Below are 21861 nucleotides of genomic sequence, written 5' to 3'. Positions count from 1 at the left end.
AGAATCCTCCTTGTCCCATTATGGATTCTACACCACTATTCACTGTACTGATGGACAACTCCCCTTTATCTTCCCACCCATCCAAACATTGTAGCTACAATCTACAAGAGTATTTGAATACAACACATTATGTTTTTAGCAAGCACACAAGAAAATCAAAACGCAGAGCAAGGGAACCTACTCTATGCCCTCATAGAGCTTGGTTAGGAGCATAATCTTAGCAGCCCCTCGTATATGGATTTCACTTACACCACTTACAAGCTGAATGACCTTAATGACTTTATTAGTTTCTCTAGCCTCAATGTGCTAATTTGCAAAATAATAGATTATTGTAAAATAGTCTATCTCATCAGCTTGTTGTATTAAATAAGATTATGCCTGCAATTAGTATTCCATCTGACACACAGTAAGTTCCCAATATTAGTTATCGACATTATCCTTACCTCCTATGGGAAGGTAGTTATTTTGGCACTTAAGAAAATTGTTTCTATCTGGGTGAGTTTCACATTTGTCACATGGTAGGTGCTCAATAAAGGATTCTTGAATTAATGAATTAAGTATATTTCCAAGACTGATCCTATTTGGGAATACATCCCTTGAAGTTCCTCACGGATAACAATCACTGTAAGGAGGTCAAAGTCCATTCTGATGCATGATTGACATATAAATAAAAATTGACTATCTGCATTGATCCTCACATTCCTGTCAGATAATCACTAATATTCCCATTTTTTCTCGAAGAAATCAAGGCTTGTGGAGGTTTGGGGATTCAACCAAAGTAACATAGCTGGCAAGTAGCTAAGCTAAGCTTCCAACAGAGGCCCAAGGGCAGCCTGAAAAAGCATAAGAATCCTCTCTGAGATCAAGTGGCCTAATTTACTTGTGGGGGGGACACTGAAAGAATGCTATTTACCTAGGGAGCCACAAAAGATATTTCCAGACCCTCAGTCTTAAGTCATTTTCAAAAAGGAAAGTGGCTAAGAATTAATGAATGATGGCGACACTTAGTCATTTATAGGAAAGACCCACTATAAACATTGCTTCAGAAATGTGTAATGAAGAGACTGAGCATTACCCACGTCCAAAATAGGTGACAGGACTAAATGCAGCTACAGAGGGTTGTGAGCCAATTGACAATTCCTGACCTAACTGAAGCATCTGTGGCCAGCTGGAGTCTAGAAGAGGGACAGTCAAAGGACACAAGCAGTTAGTGCGTCTCCAGTTACACCTGGGAGACATCCTGGCTCTGGGCAGAGACTGTTGTGATCAATGATAGTTGGTCACAATTTTCTATGCCATAACTAAATGTCCCTTTCTTTTGAGCATACTAAGCATCAAAAGGGAACACCTGGTAGGAATTGTCATGCATTTTACTTTTGCCTTGTGTTCTTCTTCTTTTAGGACTCTAATGAGTATAAGTTAATGTCTCTTGAATGAAAGCAATTGTGAGCATGCTCATAAATCCAAAGTCTAGAACTGCAAAACTCACCAAGTTCCATCCTGGTAAGCAACCCTGAGAAAGACCTTCTACCATCAGAGGCTCCTTTCTCTCACCTCCACCTCCTACAGATGCCAGAAATGAGATCCTTCTATCCTTCAGCCTCTGGCCACACACTTGCAGCACAAAGTAAGGTTTGCAGAACTCTTCCGTGGGGGCACAGGCTGCCTCAGAGAACCAAGAGTTGAGGGTGGCCCATCTAACATAGGCACATTGGAAGAGAGCACTGTCACAGCACTCAAATACCCCAAGGCAAAAGGAAAACAAATACAAATTCTCATTTGTTTTCCTATTCATGGTCAGACATGTCCAAGCCTTACTCCTGTTCCTAAAAAAGAGAAGGAAGCTATGAGGCAGCAGGTACACACAAGGATTTGTAAACACCAAAGGCTGTCTGACACCAAGGGAGAAGTCATGGGCAGGGCAGGATCCTCCAGATCCATTCAGAGGATGACAGCTTCCTTTTATCTCCTTCTCCCCTCTCGGATCTGTGGAGTGATTGAGATAATTTACCATTTAATGTGGGCAGATGGCTTAATGAAGCTAAATCGGAAGGCGTTCACAGGGGCTCTGAGTGTGTGGATGACTTGGGAGCGGAACCCTGAGAATCACCTGACAGGTGTGTCCTTGTGGTCTGTCCCATCTCCTGGGTGGGTCCTAAGGCATCAGGATATAGGGCATACACTGAGTGACCTACCTACCTGCTTGGGAATTCAGGATCCTGGTTTCTCCTGCAGCCTCTGCCAGAGCAGCCAGGATGGACCTCTGCTTACACATGGGGAAATGCCTCTGGTTTTATGGCTGGTCTCCAGATCTAGGGACAGCAGTAGAAGCCGAAGCTGGCATTGCTTCATGGTCCTCAGACTGACTAGTTTCTGTCTGATCAGTTACTCAGGGGACTGAAGCCACATCCCTGCCCCCAAAGAGCTCATGGTAGAGTAGAGCTACCAAACTTGGACCGTTACAGGGAGGACCCAAGTTCTTCTAAAGTTTTCAGATGAGAAAATTGAGGCTGCTATAGGTGGTGACTGGCTCACCAAGACCAGCTAAACAGGTATGTAAATCCAGTTTTCCAGCTTCTACGCTGTGGATATATGTGTATGTGCATGCATGTATGTGTGTGTCTCATATTTGAGCTCATGTATGTGTGCGTATGTGTGCACATGTGGAAGGAACAGAAGGCATAACTCCTTTAATTCCCCTTCTCTCCTCTTGGCCCTCTTTCCTGTCTTTCTCTATTGATTTATGGGTTCCTTCCCAAAGGCCAAGTCCTTTCCCATCTTTTTATATCTGAAGGGAGGGGTAGGAACCCCAAATTGGCAATGAGTTTCCAGGCTCCAGGAGTCTAAGCTTGGAGTTTCACAATCTTCTAAAACAGACCTCAGGGGGCAGCCCCGTATCATTTACTGGGTCAGCTCTACTTCTGCAGATCATTAACCTTTTCTGTCTGCAGTTGACAAATCTCAGGACAGAAGCCAACAACAAGCTGTTCTCCTTCACCCCCACCCCACAAAAAAACCACCTTAAAATGTTTTGGCCCAGAGCCAAGGAGTGATGAAAGTGTCTAAACTGGAAGCCATTCTGTTTTTTGGCTCATTGGCTTCATTACTTTGCTGCTCCAGAAGCCCCCCTCCCCACCACCACCACAGAAGCCTGAATCTAATGCCTGAGGCAGGATCTGGCCTGGTCTAGGGTTGAAGCAGTTTCCCATAAGGAAGTCTCCAGGAAGGCCTAAGCAGAGTAAATATTACAGGGCAGGTTTGGACAAGGAATGGGACACAGCAACTCAGGGTATGTGGGACCAGGAATTTCCACAAGAGAAACAAGGGAAGTAGATGAGGTGGATACTGCAGAGAGTATGGGCCAAAGACTGTGAAGGAGTAAAGTAGAGGATGGTTGGACCCCAAGATGGTGGATCAGTGAGCCAGGGAAAACTTGGAGAGTGGTCAAACGATGGTGGGTTCTCCAGAGAGAACTAGTAGGACGCATGTCTGCACAGATAGATGACAGAGAATTGTTGAAGGAATTGGTTCACATGACTATGGAGACTGTGAAGTCCCAAGTCATGCCTTCTGTAGCTGGAGAGACTGAGATGTTGGTAGCATGGCTCAGTCCAGCGACTGAAGTCCAGGACTCCAGTCTGAGGCTGGCAAGCTGAGCATCTGGGGAGCTGCTCGTGTAAACCCTGGAGTCCAAAGGAGGGAAAGCCTGGAGTTCTGATATCCAAGGGCAGATGAAGAAGGGTGTCCAGGCTCCAGGAAAGAGACAGAAAATTTGTCTTTCTTCGGCCTTTTTGTTCTTCGTGTCCTCTGCTCTTTTTGTTTCTTCTGGGCTCCCAGCTGACTGGATATGCCTGCCCCATTGAGGGGGATCGTCCCCACTCAGTCTACCAACTCACACACCAATCTCCTCTGGAAAGTGCCACACGCCCAGAAAGAACTCTTTACCAGTTCTCTAAGTGTCCCTTAATCCAGTCAGGTTGACACCTAATATAGACCATCACAGCAGGGCAATGAGCCAGGGGGTAGTAGGCAGAATTACCACATAAAGCCCAGTATAGCCAACTGAATATGAATGTCAGATAAACATATAATTTTAGTGTGTTCTATGAAATATTCAGGACACATTTATACTTAGAAATTATTTATTATTTGACCTCAAAACTAACTAGCTATTCTGTATTTTTATGTACTAAATGTCGCAGCACTGATGTTCAGAGAGATGACCAGAAGATGGTGGGACCGTACACCAGAGGAGGTAGATCAATGAAGGGGATCCTGAGGGTTACACCAGAACTATACCCTACCTTGGACTTCTAAGTTGGGCTCTTGCATTGGAGATTTCCCGGAGCTGAATACTAAAGATCTATTTCCCACCTAGGAAACAACCTGGGATTGGTTTTTGCCTTCCCTAGGGTTTTAGGCCCTTAATTTCTCCCAGGGCATTCCCTCCCTTGGGAATTCTCTGCCCTTACACTTGGAGGAGATACGGATTGTATTCTCTTTCCACCCGCAGTGACCAAGTATAAGCATTCAGGCTTTTTCTACAGGAATACCGGCTTCAGAGATGCATTGGTCTAGGTGTGAATCTGAGTTTAGCCACCCACTTAGCTGTGCCCTTGAGAATGTAATTAACCACTCTGTGCCTTAATCTGTGGGAAAGGGGGGTAAAATACAACCAACCAATTGTAATCATCTAGTGGGTTAATGTTTGCAAAGCTGTTGGATAGTAGCACTCAATAAATGATAGCTTTAAAATTTCTAAAGCTCTTTATTCATCACAGGGGGCCAGGAAAAGAATAACAACAACAACAAAAAAAAAAAAATGTGAGAAAGTGACACAGTGCCTGGTTATTTCAAAGTTCTCACTCAAAGCTATTACCTCTCTTAGAAAGAGTGGGACTTCCTAAATCACCTACCCTCCTACAAATCACTTCTTCTCTGGGGTTGCTGTAAACAACATTAGCCTAGATGGCAAGTTATAATTTAGAGTCCATCCACCCCCTGGAGCTTAGTACACAGTGTGTCTCTCAGGGAGACCACAGATAGAAGGCTCTTTATTCAGTCAACAAATGGAACCTCTCCTGTGTATGGTAAGGATGGACTAGTGCACGAAATAGAACTTGCCATTACCCTCTCAGAACTTACAGTCGGTGTGAGGATCTTATCCCTTTGTCTCTCCTAAACTCTCTAGCCTTTGTCTGAATGGTTCAGGGACTTGAATAGCAAATTGGTTAAAATTACAGTGGCAACTCTGACCAACTAGAAGTGGTTTAGTAGAGCACTGTGCTCAGCTATGTACTAGTTCGATAGGGAAGGTGCTATGGTTGATTAGTGATGCCTACCATGAAGGAAGGAGAGAGAAGTGGTACAAGATGTCCCACTGATAGGAACATTAGCCTCTCTGCACCACAGAACCTTCTTAAGACTATGAATCTAAGCGCGCACGCGTGTGTGTGTGTGTGTGTGTGTGTGTGTGTGTGTGTCTGTTTTGGGGGCGAGCGTAGTTGAAGAGCTGAGTCCCCAGCTCTGGAAAAGGTGAATCTGCAGATCTGGCAGACTGAAGTCCCCAAGGAAGAAAGAAATGGCCATAGGATAATGGCACGGGATTATGGCTGGACTACTGACAGGCATGGCTGACAGAGAAGAACAGAGTTCACCATATACTGAGAGAAATCTAGCATGAGAAAAGGCCAGTGACAAGTGATAATCTAGCCCACTGATGCCATCATGCACTCTGTCTCCACACCCATTCAGTTGATCTGGGCATACTTTCCTTGGTGATGGATGTTATGCTGAGCCTGGGTTTGTTTGACTTAAAAGGTCAGCCTAAGAAGCAGGGACAGATTCAGAATGCTTTGCTGGTGCCTGAAATTAGTGCCATGGGTCTCGCCATCAAAACTTAAGGAGTTCCAATTATACAAACTCATGTGGGTTTGTATTTTTTTATTGGTACATCTTAGATATATACATAATGATAAACATTCATCATAGGGAGCTTGTACCTGTTCATGATGGTTTTATTAACCCATGCAAAATGGAAGATCTGGCTTGAAGGGAACTTAAGGATGATCTGCTCCAGGGTTCCTCAACTTCGGCATAACTGACATTTTAAGCCTGTGCATCATAGCTATTTAAATGCTAGTATTATTGTATATTTTCTTACATTGTTTTAAACACAAAGTATCATTAAACATTGCCAAAAATCACTCAGGGAGCAAAGTCACCTCTGATTAAAAACATCCCAAAGTGTAGAGAAAGAAACTGAGGTGACCTGCCCATGGAGCAGTTGACTTGTTCTTTGTTGTCCCTCACTGGAGAATTCCTTTATGAAGGTCCCCAACACAATGACAGGGTTTTAGAACTATGTACCTATTGTCCTTATATAGTTTATAATATGGCTACATGAAAACATTTAGAGTTAGCCTAGATTTCATTAGAGGACTCTCTGCTCCTGTCCCCTCTCCTGGGGGTTCTGGGTCTGGGACCTTTGTCAGTTTGCTTCCCACTCAAGTCTTACTTCAATCTGGTGTAGAACAAAATGTACCAGGTCCTAGAGATGGATGCCCTGTCACTTTCAAATCCCATGGTAGTGCTGCTGACTTGAATGTCATATTTGGTATCACAGGGCAACAAAGGAAGTAAGATTCATCTGGTGGGGAAGAACTCCAGGATTAGGAGATGAGCTGTCTCAGAGGTGGATAAGGTGACTGAGTGAGAAATGTTGTGGGCTGTCCATTTCACCATAAACATTATTTGCTTCTTTCTCAAAGGAAAGAACATCCCACTGTTAATTTGTTAGAGCTCAGAGTTGCCCACAGCATTAAAACTGGCACAGGGAATAGCATTACATTTCTATTATCTTTCTAATGCAGGCATCAAGACCTGCTCCCGCTAGGCTATTTCACATTTCCAACTAAAAAGCAAGCAATTTCAAAGGCATTTTGCTGGCCCTGGACATTTTCGATGCTGTGTGTTCTTTCTTGACTTCATTTATAATACCACCCCTATCAAGTGAGCCTAAGTCCTTATGATTACTAAAATGCCGAAAAGAAATAGCTAAATTTAGATCTTGATGGGGTGTGGAGAGGTAAGTGGCACTAAAAGTAGAGGCTACCGAGGAAAAGGAAAGCTTATAGGCCCCCTGCAATTCAATAAAATTTGAGTCACTAATTAAAAACGTGCACTATATTGGTAAATATGTACAGCCCAGATCTCTGCACCATGGAGAGATGTTGAGGGGAACTGTCTATTATCCACTCATTGTTGCACTGTCGCACCTGCAGTTTTGTGTTTGTCAATCTTTAGTTTGCTTTTGGCATTGGTGATATGATGCACCATTCCTGCCTGAGAGATTAAGCGGTTGGAGTTGTTAGGACACTTGTTTCTATGATGTGCTGAATACAAAATGTCCTGCTCTCTCTGCAAAGTTGATGCTCTTGCATTCAGATGTATTATAGGACTCACTTGTGCTGACAGGCCTCCTGAGAGACTGATGGCATATCAGAGTTGTCATGAGAAATAGAACTCAAGTAGCCTGGATCAGGAGATGATTGAATGGTACTGAGGCAAAATGTAGGCAGTAGGAGGTTGGTTTATGCTTTTAATGGTCAATATATTATACCATGGGAACCAATTACCTCCATCTCCACTTGAGAAGAGTTCTACTAAGAAGTCCAGGAATTGGACCAAATTCAGAGCTGGTCAGTGATCCCTCTCCTTCTAACAAAGCCACACACACACACACTGATGTTCAATGGCTTCTGTTTGCCTGGTCACTGTAAAAACCATCCCTTCTCCACTAACCCATTCTTCATGTACAAAGGTCACTGATGGTTAATCTTGTCAACTTGATTAGCTTGAGAGCTGCTTAGGAAGTCAGTGAAGAATACTTCTGGGTGTGTCTGGATGGGTCATGGGGGTGTAATCTTGGGAACCATATATGGTTCCTGGGCCCCTCCTCTCTGGGTCTTTTCCTGCTCTGTGTTTCCTGGCCACCATGCCCTTCTACCATGATGTCTCTGTCTCTCCACAGGCCTAAGGCAATGGAGTCAGGTGATTATGGACTGGAACCTCTCAAACTGTGAGCCAGAATAAACCTCTCTTTCTTTAAGTTGTGTGTATCACGTATTTTGACCTAGCAAAGGAAAGCTGACTACACAATCACAAAACTTGCATGCAGTTCTTTTTTATTTTTAATTCATTAAGTTTATTGGTACATTTCAGGTATACAGTATGATGACATTATCATTGGGCATGCAGTTCTTAATGATATTTAGTCCTAAGAAAGTGCCCTAGGTTCTTAGTGGGTCCTGGGAGTGTCTCAAGTCCTCTGTACACTCTGTAAAGGCTCTAAGTCTGCTCAATTTCCTCAGAAAACTCAGAGCATCCAGTGAGGTATGGGACTACTGATTTAGCTACTGACTACTCAGACAAGGAACTTTACCCCTAAGGTCCAGGGTACCTACCTACAAATACCACTCACCCACACCCAGCAGGTATTTGCTTTGAATTCTTCCTCCAACATGGAACAGGGTGGTTTTTCCCATATTTTTCACTCCTACTGACCTCTCCCCAACATAGTTCCAAGACTTGGTGGCCAGGGCCAGAATCTCTATCAGTGAACATGGAGATGCAACAGAGTTCTGACCCACACACCAACTCTAGTTAACTGTAGAGTCAAACTCAGCACTAGTCTCAGTGGAAGGAAAGACTGTAGAGAGGATGATTCAGGTTCCCCGGGCTTTCTGAATCTTCCCCTCAAAGAAGAGATTGACACAAAGATAGATGACTCTAATACAAAGGAGACTCTAACAAGGTCTTTAGATGCAGTTTCAACAGAGTGCTAGTTTCACTTTCCTCAGTGGACAGTGAGAAGAAGCCATGTCATGTTTGTTTCCTTAGCAGAAAGGTCAGGGTCAAGCTCATATTGGTACACAATAAATGTTTATGGAATGAGGGAAGGGCCCAGTTGAGGGAGTATAGCACACTTTCTCTCCAGGGACCACAGCAAGTCATTGGAAGACACTTTCCAGCTCTAACTGGATGTCCTCTTTCGGCTCTGAACTCATTTTCTCCAGGAAGCTTTAGATGTGGTCACAGGGGTACAGATTTCCTCCTTCCTCTCTGACCTCAGCTTCTTAATGGTCTTTCGTTCTGCCTGGGCCAATTGTCATGGGAACTGTGGAGGCTTAGACAGACACCATCACCAACTCCGGGGCCTTCCCTGGGAGATTTGGGAGCAATCATTCTTATAATACATGAAATCAGATTACACGAAGATAAAGGCATTTTAGGATGGATTTATTGGACGCAAAGAACAAGAAAAGCACTTATACAAGCCAAAGTCAAGGAGGCGGTTATTGTAAGGTTATACAGAAGTTCATGGAAATAAAGTAAAGCTCAGTCTCTTAGAAACTGAATTTGTTAGAGCTTGAAACACTGCCCTTCAACATTTATTTCCACTTTTCCACACGCCTAGTCATAGGTTATTATGAATGAACTGTCATGATTAAAAGTGGCTGAGTCTTGTATCTCCTCAGGAAAACAGCACCATTGAGTGACTATTATGGAGAAATTAAACCTTGTTCACAGCATTAAAAGATTCTGATTTCATAGCCACATAAGCCTTCTTTGAAATGACCTGTAGACCCTCTCCTCAACTTTTTTCCTCTGGGGCCTCCATGCTGTCTCGTGTTTGCATGAATTGGCTGCTTTTTCTCTCTGTAGCTTATTCAAGGAGCATCTCTGCTTCCTGATAACTTCAAGTTACTCTCAGCTATTTATTTATGTATGAATTTATTTATTTATTTATTACTTTGTAACACTGAGGACTGAACCCAAGGCCCTCATACTAGGGTATATCTTCAGTTCTTTTTTAATTTTTAATTTTTGAGAAAGGATCTAGGTAAGTCACCAAGTTACCCAGACTGAACTCAGACTTGTGATCCTCCTGCCTCAGCCTTCCAGAGTGCTGGGATTATAGGCATGTGTCATCATATACTGTCCATCTTTTATATGTGTCCGTCTTTTATATGTGCTCCCTAGAGCAAGCAACAAGAGGGAAGATTGCTGCGGCACGTAGTGGGGACAGGCTCCTCTGTCCCATATCCTAGTCCCCTTGTGCCATACACCACACTAGAAACAGCCTCACACTACTGTCTGCTTTCTAGCAACCTGGGTCTAAATGTTCCCAGGAGCAGCCAGGCTACGTCTTGCTGGACTGATCCTCTAAGGAAGGAGAAAGTTGTTCACTGGCAATATGCTCATCAGCTTACGACCTTGTAGCCAGGATCTACACAAGTGCAGGTTTTCTGGGTAGGAATAAACTGATCCAAACAGATCTGGGTTTGAGCAATTCAGTTTTAGACTGGATTTTCCTAATGAGCTGACAGGATTCTGGACTCCGAGCTGTACTCAGGAGAGTCTAGGTTTTATCTCTACGAATGACCACGACAGAACCATGGGTAAATCCCTCCCCAGCCTAGACTCAGGAAATTCAGAGTAGAAGTTTGCTAAGAGTCTCTTCTTCTTGAACATCCCTCAGCCAGCCTTTGCTTCACCACTGTCAGTGTCCTACTGTCTTCACCTGTGGAAACACATCTTGAACTGACAACCATCCCATTTCTGAATGTTTAGCTTCTCTTTCCATTTGTTTAATTCCTCTGGGGTCTGGCAACCTCTGGACCTTGCCAGTTCAAACAATCAGAGCTCAATGCCTTTGACTCTGGAGTTAGTCATTGTTTTTTAGTTGTCATTTGGGATTTGCCTGCTTATTTCTACTCTCCTCCAACTTGTTCCATGTCCTCTGCAGAGATCCATCAGGGGAGTCCAATTCCATGCCTTTGTGCCTAAGTCTAGTAAAGATCTGAGCTTTCATATCAATAGCTCCTTCGTGGTCCCAAAATGTGGAACTCTGATGAGACCACCACAGAACCAGTCTGCAGGGGATGAAAGGTGTGTTGCAGTTGAGAAGTTAGACCTGGAACAGGGTGGTCTGACCCTCAGGGCCCTAGTTGATTGCTGAGCTTTAATGCTGTGTTACTGGGTCAGAGGATCCAAATCCAATCCTATAGTCAATCCTTCCTTACATTGCTCGCCTGTTCTTCCCATCACATAGCACTCCTGCTTGTCTTCCTCACCCTGAGCTTCCCTGAGAGCTCCCTTATTAGAGCTCATTTGATTACTTTCCTTGGTTGTGTTCACATCCTCCAGTGAGCAGCTTATTTCCCTAAGAAAGCCAGGAGCCATACTGTAGGGACAAATCGCAGGACTTGCAGTGAATGTGCACACATGGAGTCATCAAGCCCTTGAGCTGTTTCTTTCTCTCAAAGTCCACTGTATATATCATCAATCAATGCCTTAGCTTTGGTTTGAATCTTCCAGGTAGAAGCAGCTATTGTTTATAACAATTCCATCTCTTCATTCTGCACGATGCAGATACCTCAGTGGTAACTTGTACACACCCTGGGAGATCCCCTGGCCATAACCCAGCCCTGGAGTGTACGCGTAGTCTGTCCTCAGTTGGATACCAAAGGATTGAGATGAGTGCAGGAAGCAGCACACCAAGAGCAAGGGACCAGAGAGAAGATCTAAGGGTGGCATGACTACAAGAAGGGGAGAGGACAGACGTAGACCAGGTGTCCCCCATGATTGGGGGGGCATCATTTGGACAAGTGCTTTCCAGACAAGAAGGATGGAGCTTCGATACCTCTGTTCTTTAGAAACCACCAAGCCGCCTGGTAAGCTTCATTCATATATGTGATAAAAGCTTATTGAGATTCTACCCTGATGTGTTCTGGGTAGATGATACAGAAATAAATCCTATTTCCTGCCTTACAAAACTGCCCCTTGAGGGAAAGAAACAGAGCGATATATAATTAAAGTGCCATGACATACATCTTTAGAATGGAGAAAGGTAAAGCGGGGAAACTGGCAATGCCCAACATCAGTAAGGTGCAGAGCAACTGGATTAGTCATACATCACTGGCAGAAATGCAAAATGACATGGCCACTTTGAAAGCAGTTTGGAATTTTCTTAAAAATGAAATATACCCTTATCTTGCAACTCAGAAATCCCATTCCTAATTATTTACCTGGGGTGTTGTGGGAGGTAAAAACTTACGTCCACATAAAAACTTCTACACAAATGTTTATAGCAGCTTTAGCCATAATTGTTCAAAATTGGAAACAACTTAAGTGTCCTTTAACTGGTGAATGGATTAAAAATCAGTACATCCATAGTTTAAAATATTTGATAACATGTTTGTAGAAATCTCCAAAGGACTACATTGAATGAAAAAGCCAGATTCAGATTCCACTTATGTGGCAATCTGGAAAAGGCAAGACCAGAAGAGAAAAGTAAAACCAGCTAAGACTGGTGGTTGTGAGAAGCTGGGGATGAAGGAAGTTGTTGACTTCAAAGGCGTGAGAGAGAAACTTTTGGAGTTATGGAGCCCTTTTGTGCCCTGCCAAGCTGACAGTTGCATAACCATATGTGTTTGTCAAAAATCTAAGAACTGTATGCCTAAAAAGCTGTATTTGTGGGGAGGGATTGAGACAGGGTTTTGCTATATAGTTTAGGCTGGCCTTGAACTCATTATGTAGCCCAAGTTGGTCTGGAACTCACAGCGATCCACCTGCCTCAGCCTCCCAAGTGCTGGAATTACAGGCGTGAGCCATCACACCTGGCTAAAAAGCTGTTTTACTCTGAGTAAATTATACCTCAGTAAACCTGACTGAAAAACAAAGTATCGTGTTGTTTAAATGCCCTGCTCTGGAATGGTCTTGGGGATTTGCTTTCTCAGAAAGTGACCCTTTCCAAGGGAAAGGGAATGAGAAGGAATAATAACAACTGAATTTAGAGGGCTACGTCTCATTAAAAGCGGAACAATATGGTGGCTAAAGGTATGGCCTAAATCTAAGATAGGCTGAAATACTGTTTTACTGACCAGGGAAGGACCCACGGGCCAGATTCTAAATGTACTTAGAAATGTCTTTATGTGGGAGGTTGGGGAATACGGGAGTGCTGGTATTTGAAATGTACGGATTCAGGAAGGATGTGGAGACTGTGGGGAAAGGAATAAAGATGAGGCTTTCATGGGCTGACCCTGTGTGTACATATGTGTAGGAGGTGGGGCAGAAATTTATTGACGTTCCTGGGAGTATGTTATCAGCTTGTTTCAAAGAAAATCCCTAGACAGTGACTGCAGTGGAAATAGCGAACAAGCAAACATAACATTCGTCTGTATCAGAATGGAGAGAGCTGTTGGGCTGAGCAGACTGGAGGCCTGATATGTCCAGCCACAGCCCCACTGGGGCCTCAATCCTTCCTACCTGCTCATTCAGCTCCCAGAAAAACAATACCCTTCTCTCAGCGAAGCCCACCACACAGAGCTGCCTGAGTCAACTGCAACCGGTTATGAACAGTGGCCCTTTCTCCAGAGGTTCTGGTCCCACAGGTGCAGCCACTTGCTAAATGGAAGCCGGGAGACCTCTGAGGCTGCTGCATTTTGTTTTGCTTCCGGCCTCTTGGCAGATGCCATTTGCTCAGCAAACGGAAATCCAAGGTAAGAAAGTAGGGTGCCTCAGGAGAACAAGTAGGGAGATAGTAAGGGGCCATCAAAAGGAGAAAATGCCCCTAGGGCAGTGGGACATAAAAGCCTCAATGACTTCAGGCATCTCTTTGGATGTCATCCCTTGGGGGTGCAAATGCCAAGGATTTAAGGAAAACAGATAGGTCTCATTTTCAGGAATGAATGTTAGTGAAAGGTTCGGTCTGGTCCAAGAATGGTATCAGAGACATGGTAGCCCTATTACCAGAAGAAGAGTCTGGAGCTGGACAATTGGGTTCATGTCCCTGCCCTGCCATTTATGGTATCTGAGCTCTTAGGCATGTTTAACCTTTCTTTGTTTGGAAAATAGAAATAGTTATAGTACCTACTTCCCAGGATTGCTGGTGAAACTAAATGCATAACCCACATTGTCTTAGAGCAAGCCTGGCTATTGGTAATAACTCAGGAAGAGTTGCAAACAGCAAAGGATTTTATTTCCAGAGTCTCCAAGGAATTGCAAAAATCTCCTAGACATTTCTGCTCCTCTTTATGGGGCTGGTGATGTTCTAGGACTGGCCTTATTTGTGGGATCCACTCAGTTCTTCACTCCAGCCCTCCTTTCCTCAGTCAGTTCTCTCCATGGCCCTACAGGGGCCAGCACTATGACCAGAACTGCTTGCTTGCGTGCTTGCTTGCTTTCTTTCTTTCTTTCGTGCTGGGGATCAACACAGGACCTTGTGTTTGCGAGGCAGGCACGGTGCCACTGAGTTAAATCCTCGGCCCAGCTTTACAATCTTAATTTCACCGTTTCAACCAACTGCCTATGCAAGAGTGTTGGGATTTGGTGAACACAAAGCCTGTATCTGCATCCCATGCATCCCAGATTGGCCACTTGATTTGCTTTCCTACCTATTATTTTTGCTTTCCTATCCATTCTTTCTCCATCTGCCAGGGCTGAAGTGGGGTGAGTGAATTGTACTTGTGCATGAGCCCAGCTGCACCTAGTAAGTGCTCAGTTGTGCTGCCTCTGTACTCATGTGGAGCCTCAGAAGCCTGTCCTCACTCTGCTTTAGCCAGTTTCTCTCGACTGATCTAATCTCTCCATATTTTCTGAAGGACAGAGTCCAGTGCCAGACAGGATATAACCTGTCCTACTATCACCAGCTAGCATGGATTCTTGCTGCACATAAGAGAAATCAGACATGAGCATGTTCTTGAGCCAGCTGATGATCATCAGCATTGTCGGCCATTTTCTACAGGGCCCTCTAAAAGAAGAGTCCAGGATGTTACTAATCAGCTGAGGGTTCTTGCTCAATTTATGTAGAAATCACAGGTTACCAAAGTGTAGCTCTTTCATCGTTAACAGCTTTGAGCTTTAAGTACCAGTGGCTATCAGCTCTTTTAGTGTTAAGAGCTAGAGTAAGCAGCTACAAGCAGGCTTTAGAAATGCTTCTGGCCATCAGAGATGATGGCTCCTGGTAATTCTCTGTGGCTCTTCATTGTTCTGCTCTGCTGTCTTCAGGGTTACCAGCCCTAGCTGCTGGCACCAAGAGCCTTTGGTTTCACCAGCCTTTAGGGTACCAGTTCATCGTGCCCTACTCAAGATAGAAATCATGAATATGCTACCTCGCAGAGGCTCTATTGGTGCCTTTACTGTATTTTCTTGAGGAACAGTTCATAGAATGAACATGCTAAGTTTAAAGGAAGTTGATTAAAAAGGAAAAACTGTGGCCTAATTCATACAGTGTCAGATGTTTGTTTGGTCATGGGTAGGGGAGAGGCCCTTCATAGACTTAATTGAAAAGGGCTGCAGAGAGTGCGAATCATCCAGAAAGGCTGCAGGTTAGAGTTACCTGTATTTTGGTCTGAAGACTGCTCCAGACAAAGCAAGCATCTCTCAGAGTAGTTGTGGGGTACCTGAGAGAGCCAAGTCAACCAAAGCATCTGGGGCAGCTGTGGAAGAGAAATAAAACACAGTTTTTGGGGAGCCCCAGGCCCTTTTCTGTCTCACTGTCTCCATGTAAGATCCTCTTCCCCAGCTCTTAGCTCCTCTTTGGTATTGCACAGCAAACTCCCTGGGCTAAAATGGGAGATGATAATGATATGGGGGGAGTAGATGTAACTCCCAAATTTACTAAATATCCAAAATGAGAGTTCGTATTCTCTAAAATCAAATAATGAGCTCTACGAACAATGGAGGTTAAGAGTAGGAAAAATTTATTGAGAGAAAAATAACTTCTAAGAGGGACAGAGCGGACTGGAAAATGGGCTGCCCACCCATCCCGCTTTTCAAAGATGTTTTATAGGGCAAAGTCATGAGGTGAGGTGAGTATAGAGTGGGACAAAACTATAAGACCCAATGGAAAATTACATGAGGTGGGGCAAAATCATGACCAACTAATAAGATTACAAGTACAGTCACCCAGGTAATATTGATTAAATGGGGATCAAATGGGGAAAGAAGTCACAAGAAATTTTCCATTTAGAATATCAATCCCTGCTATCTATCTCTAGGGGAGGTAGTACCTCTCTCTCTCTCCCTCTTTTTTTTTAAATAATGTTAACCAGGAAATGAATCTTAATTGTTCTGCATGTTGGCTTCTCACTGTGTTGGCTCAGTGAGGGCTGGTGTCTTGAGGGCAGTCCTGTGTAACTATCTACAAGATATCTAATTAGCTTACCTTTCTACAATAACAATACTTGAGTTCTGTCTCTAAACCAAAGATGGTTAACATGTTGACGTAAGTGCTGCTACATTCCAAGAAAGTCAACCAGCCTTGAGAAAAGCGTGGGTGACTGTCCTTAATATTGTTAAGGGATAACGGCCTAGCTGACTTCCTGGGCACTCCTCCTGGGATATTCTTTTGGATTCAGAGGCAACCCTCTTCTAGCAGCCTGAGACTCAGGGGCTAGGTCTATCCTCTGGGTAAGAAAGTTTTAATTTTGACTAAATAATTAATGAATTTCCTGCCACTGGATACCCAGAAAATCTAAACTTCGACTGTTCACTCATTGGCTACTTGAAAACCTGTTTTCTAAGACTTCCAACTTAGGAAGACCTTAAACATTGTAAGGGAGACTTTTTCCTGAGAATTGTCAGATTGGAAGATACAGGATTATAACTGAAGTTACTATACATTATGTCTTGGATTGTGGATGAGGCTTAGTGCTAGAGCTCATGCCTAGCATGTGTGAGGCCCAGGGTCTATCTTTAACACCACAGTGCAGGCCGGAGCGCCACAAACACACACACACTATTGAAAGTGATTTGGGGTGTCTTCTCTTTCAGCCTCTCCTCCTCCTTTTCATCCTCTTTTTAGGTAAAAGAGTTTGAAAGTGATGCTTTGGTATGCTGATTACTTGTGAGGGCCTTTCGGGCTGAAGTGCTGGGGAGGCTTTCTCTGAGCTTCCTTTATCTGACTAAGGACAGATTCCTCCCATAGGAGCACAGTTGTCATAAATCCCTTCCCAGGAATTCCATCAACCAGAGAAGATTAATTGCATCTGGGGACAGAGACTGGAAGTCAGCACCACACCCTGACAGACGTTGTCATAGGCCATCTCCTATTCTTTTGAGGCTCATTCGTCTTTCTACAAAAATCACTTAACCCCTAAGTTGCCTACATCTCCTCCCATTGCCTCTGTGAATATCATAGGCCTAAGATCTCACTGGGGTTTTGGGTGCTCACTTTTCTTTCCTGTGATGTGTATATATATCTTCCCCTGTTCATCTGTTTATTGTCAGTTCACTTCATAGACTGTTATAGAACCCTCAGAGGTTAGAGGGGAAAGTTCCCTTTTCCTTTACCTTTTTTTCCCCCTTTACATTTGTAAAGTCCCTTTCAGAATTGTAGTCTTCCTCAGCTGTACTAAGGGCAGTCTAGGAAAGAGAATTTTCTCTGATCTACATGAGTAAGAGAATTGGGGCATTTTATATCCAGAGGGGAAGCAAAGCTGAGAGGTAAAGAGATGACTCTAAATGGATGTCCTCAAATGCAGACCCCCTATCCAAAGTGTTAAGAGTTTGATTTGGTTTTAGGGAGGGAAGCTGTTGCCTTCCAATCTGGAATTTGTTTTCTAAAATAGTCTTTCCCACTACAAGACTGCTTCTTATTCTATGTGTAAAATTGGATTTTTGAACCTGCAAAGTTGCCTTCATAAAATGTCCTGGGCCAGGAATTTAGCTCAGTGGTTCTACCACCTGCCTCCCAAGTGCAAGGTCCTGAGTTCGATCCCTGGTACCAAAAAAATAAAAATAAAAAATAACATATCCTAAGTTGAATTCATTTTTATAAGGGTCATTTTGAACCACAGATATAACTGTGGGACAGATGATGGTACTACTTGGAGTGGGTCCACATATCTCTGGGCGTCTGTCTGCCTGTGTTACCCAGACACACTCCTACTTACCCCTGGCAATTCTTTCTGGACCAAGGAGGCTGAGGCAAATATCAGTCATTCTATCTCCAGCAGCAGTCTTAGACAGCCAAGGAAATGTCAACCTTAAAAAATAAACAGCCCTAATATTAGCCTAGATGTGTAGACAAGTTTCCTTGGCAGGTGTGGGGGAAAAAAAAAACAACCTTAAATTCTCATGTATTTTTAAAGCATGTGTCATGCACCAAAATCTCCCAAGATGTCACTAAATGTCTTTTGGCCCAGAACAGCTGTTATTACCATAAATCTAATCTGAGGGAAGGGGATGAAGCCAGTCCTCAGTTCCCTGGGTTCACGGTGGCTGGCTACTGTCTCAGGTGACTGGCTACTGACCCCACATGTCCTCTCTGCTTCCAGGCAGACCACAATTCTAGGGTTACAGCCTATGGCCACTCCCTCCACCATATAAAAATGTCCAAGTGACAGATGTAAACAGTCATGAAGCAGGGCTCAGACATCACACTGTTTACTAGTGAGCATTTCCTAATGAGGCCTGTGCAATACACCTTGTGGTTCAAGGGCTCTGTTTCAGGTGCTAGGCTACAAAGAATCTCATGGTCTTGGCCCTATAGTCTTGGCAGTTGGGTAGGTGTGACGGATATCCTTATGACAAACACTTATTATAGTGCCGATTGTTCAGGTAAATGCTGTGGGAAAGCGCTCAGTAGAGGGAGAGCCGGGAAAGGACTGAAGTCAGGGCCAAATAAGTGCAGGAAAGAAACAGGATCTCAGTGGGATCCTGTCCCAAATTTAAGGGCTTTCCCTTTCCTTAAAAGGGAAAAGGAAGGGCTTTTCGAGAAGAATTGGAACAAGGAGGTAACAAGGATGATAGAAATCAGGTGAGGTGGAAACATAGCTGTATTGCAAAGAAGGTAGAGTTCATTCTTCAGCTTCAAGGAACCAAAGTAGGAATCAGAGTAGGATAGAAGAACAGGCCTCACAATGGTATGACCCAACTTGGGAGGATGTTTTTATTGGCCAGAACTTCAGATTAACCTGTACAAATACAGCATTTGCCAAGCAGAGAGGCAGACATTGGGGCAGGTGAGGTGGGAGGTTCAGGAAGAGGAAAAGAGGAAAAGTAAATTCACAGCCTTGATGTCAGGATCTCCTCCCTCGGGTACCAAATTTTGCAGATGATCGAGTCTTATATAAAATGGTATAGTGTAACTTACTCACATCCTCTCGTATATTTTAAATCATCTCTAGATGACTTGTACCCAACATAATGTACATGCTATAAAAATGAATTCATATTGTATACTTTAGGGAACAATGACCAGAGTCTATGCACTTTCAGTACAGATGCAGTAACCAAAGGCCAGATACATTTCGATCTGCAGTTGGTTGAATCTGAGCATAGAGAACTGGTAAATGTGGAGGGGCAAATGTATTACACACTATGCTTTGAGCAAAGCTATGTAGTGATGGGAACAGCTGTTTTCCAATGTTCTTTATTTACATAATTCTTATTTTTAAAAGATGATCAAGTATCACCTTTATCTCAACAGGACAAGTTAAGAGTGCCTTTTAAAAAGTATCTGACAGCCATTTGTCAGCACAGACAATAAAAATTGAAACCTTGTCTTTTGTATAAGAAAAACATGTGACTTAGCTTTAATGTTGATAACTCTTTTAAGTACTTGACATGAGAAAACCATTGAACCACTAAGTAAACAAAAAACTCTTCTTGGTCTTTCTACATTCTATTAAAAATATTATTAGAACTCAATTATATTTTAAAGACCTTATTTTTATAAAATGAACAACATCAATAACATCATCACATTTTATGCATATCTGACTTTAACATCTTTGCTGCTTAATAAAATGAATAACAATTATGGTTCTATCTTTGTAACCATATGAGGACCCTCTTTTTATTATAATAATTTTCCCCTAAAACATTTTTATTAAGGAAGCCATTTATTTTTTCTCCCACACACCTTTTGCTTTAGTGGCTCAAAAATAGCTCTTCCTTATGTATTTCAATAAAATCTAGCAAATCTCATTAACTGAAGTGGTGCAAATCTCTATGTTTTTAATCAAATACATGGCACACATGAAGACATACTCTGTCCTAATATTCATTTCTTAAAATTTTCAACATTGTTTTCTGTGCTTTTTTCAATAATGCCTGCTGATAAAAGATTGCATTTTCAAATTGCCATATTGTTCTTTGTGAATTATTTGAGCCATTTTTTTTTCATGGTAGAAAAAGCAAATGTTTCCCTAAGGGAAGGAGGTTTTTTGTGTTTTGCAATTACTAAGACACACCAAGAAATTCTTATGTATGTTTATCACTACATTTAGTGAAATGTCCTTTAATGCTGAATTAAGTATGGTAATAATTTTAAGCATCAGTGAAAAAATTGAGAAAGTTTATCTTCTTGGTCCGGATGCCTAATTTTTAAATATCTCACTAATTGGGAAGCTTCTTCTTGTTATTAGCTAAGCAAAACCTCTTAGGACAGTAACCTTCATTAACAATAATAAATGTAATCATTTTCAGGTAATTACTTTGAAAACGTTAGACTTTTTTTTGTCAGTGTCTTTGCAGATCTCATTAGATTGTTGTTGCTTTTGCCTTAGAAGGTAGCTAATACAGAGCTCATAAAGAACAAAGAAAATTCCAGGTATTTTCTTAACGTATCTTATGCTTCCATTATTGATTCTGTCTCTAATCCAGATTTTTTTGCAGAAGCCTTTTAAAGATGTGTGTTCATTTTGTGAAGGTTATACAGATGAACACTAGCACATAGTAGGCACTCAGAAAGGTCTTGCTGTGGTGGGGAGTATAACTCAATGGTAGAGTGCTTCCTTAGCATGCATGAGGCCGTAAGTCCCATCACTGTATCAAATAGGGGGAGATGTTAGATGGATTGAAAAATATCTAATAAATGATGCATTCATCATTTTTTCTTTACAAAGCCTTCAGATATTATAGATCCCAAAGGATCAAGAATCCCACAACATACAGGGCTGTCCATGGGGAACAGCATTATGCCCTCATGATTTGATAGCTGGAGGGAAAAGACTCCTTTCATGGGCTTGAAAGGATCAAGTTCTTAATTCTCAGGGACTTTGTAGATGCATTTTTCTGAGAGCTATATTCTGTCTTGGGAGGAGTAAAAAAAAAAAAAAATCCATGGGATTTTATCTTTCACATTAGCCCAGAGTGATGCAGAGAGACAATCGGGGGGAAGCTCATGCCCAGGGCTGCTGAGAGTTCTGCTTGCAGAATCCAGATGCAGTGCTTTTCCTGATAAAGGGGTGGGCTGATCCACAGACTGCCCAGGCCCCAACCACTGAGTGAGTGAGCCTGGGGACTGACTTTCAGGTGGCAGTTGGGATTGCATCTGGTTCCTTGTACCAGAGACCCAACCACACTGGCCTATGCAAATAGGCTTTTATTTATGTCATGTACAGTGGTACCTCAGTTCACCAACTGCATCGGGTAACAAACAACCACAGCCATCTTCCCCACACAAACACAAACATGGCCCATCTTTTCCCAAATCATGGAAAAATTAAGTTTGTGAGCTGAGGTACCTCTGTATGGAGAAGCCAGGAGACGAGTAGTCCAGGGATATGGTCAAGAAACTCACAAAGGACGTCTGATCAGGCAGGTCAGATTCTTGTAGCACGCTGCTGCACTGCCCCACCATGAGGCCTTCCTTTCAGGGTGTACAAATGAGGCTTCATCCGAAGGCCTCCCTCTTCCAGAGTCCACGTGGTCTCCTCTAGGTTCTATTTCTGTTCAGGGAGGGATGCCTTTCCCAGCGACTTCTACCAATTCCCATTGTCTGGCACTGTGAACACCTGCCAGCGAGAGTGGAGGATTTCACCTGAGCATGTTGTAACCCCGAGTAAA

General features: G+C 43.1%; 1 long non-coding RNA gene and 1 other non-coding gene across 3 annotated transcripts in view; one reads left to right on the top strand and one right to left on the bottom strand.

Annotated features, from left to right (window-relative positions):
* The window catches only part of LOC104849528, a 58933-nt gene extending 50791 nt beyond the window's left edge, over positions 1-8142 (top strand). Inside the window, exons 3-4 of one of the 2 annotated variants that reach the window (XR_776778.2) lie at positions 1402-1503; positions 2386-2451. This is a non-coding gene — a long non-coding RNA (uncharacterized LOC104849528). Of the gene's footprint in view, positions 1-1401; positions 1504-2385; positions 2452-8032 lie in introns of those variants that run through there. The other variant, XR_002024784.2, reaches the window with a different exon arrangement.
* A 1381-nt stretch (positions 8143-9523) lies between these two features.
* LOC117284060 lies at positions 9524-9642 on the bottom strand. Its single transcript, XR_004515147.1, has one exon. It is a non-coding gene; the product is annotated as a small nucleolar RNA SNORA25 (small nucleolar RNA).
* Between the last annotated feature and the right edge of the window lie 12219 nt (positions 9643-21861).

This window comes from Fukomys damarensis, unplaced genomic scaffold (assembly GCF_012274545.1).
Source record: "Fukomys damarensis isolate Sample0158 unplaced genomic scaffold, DMR_v1.0_HiC HiC_scaffold_33, whole genome shotgun sequence".
Taxonomy (NCBI): Eukaryota; Metazoa; Chordata; class Mammalia; order Rodentia; family Bathyergidae; genus Fukomys; species Fukomys damarensis.
This window is presented reverse-complemented; position numbering and strand designations above follow the sequence as displayed.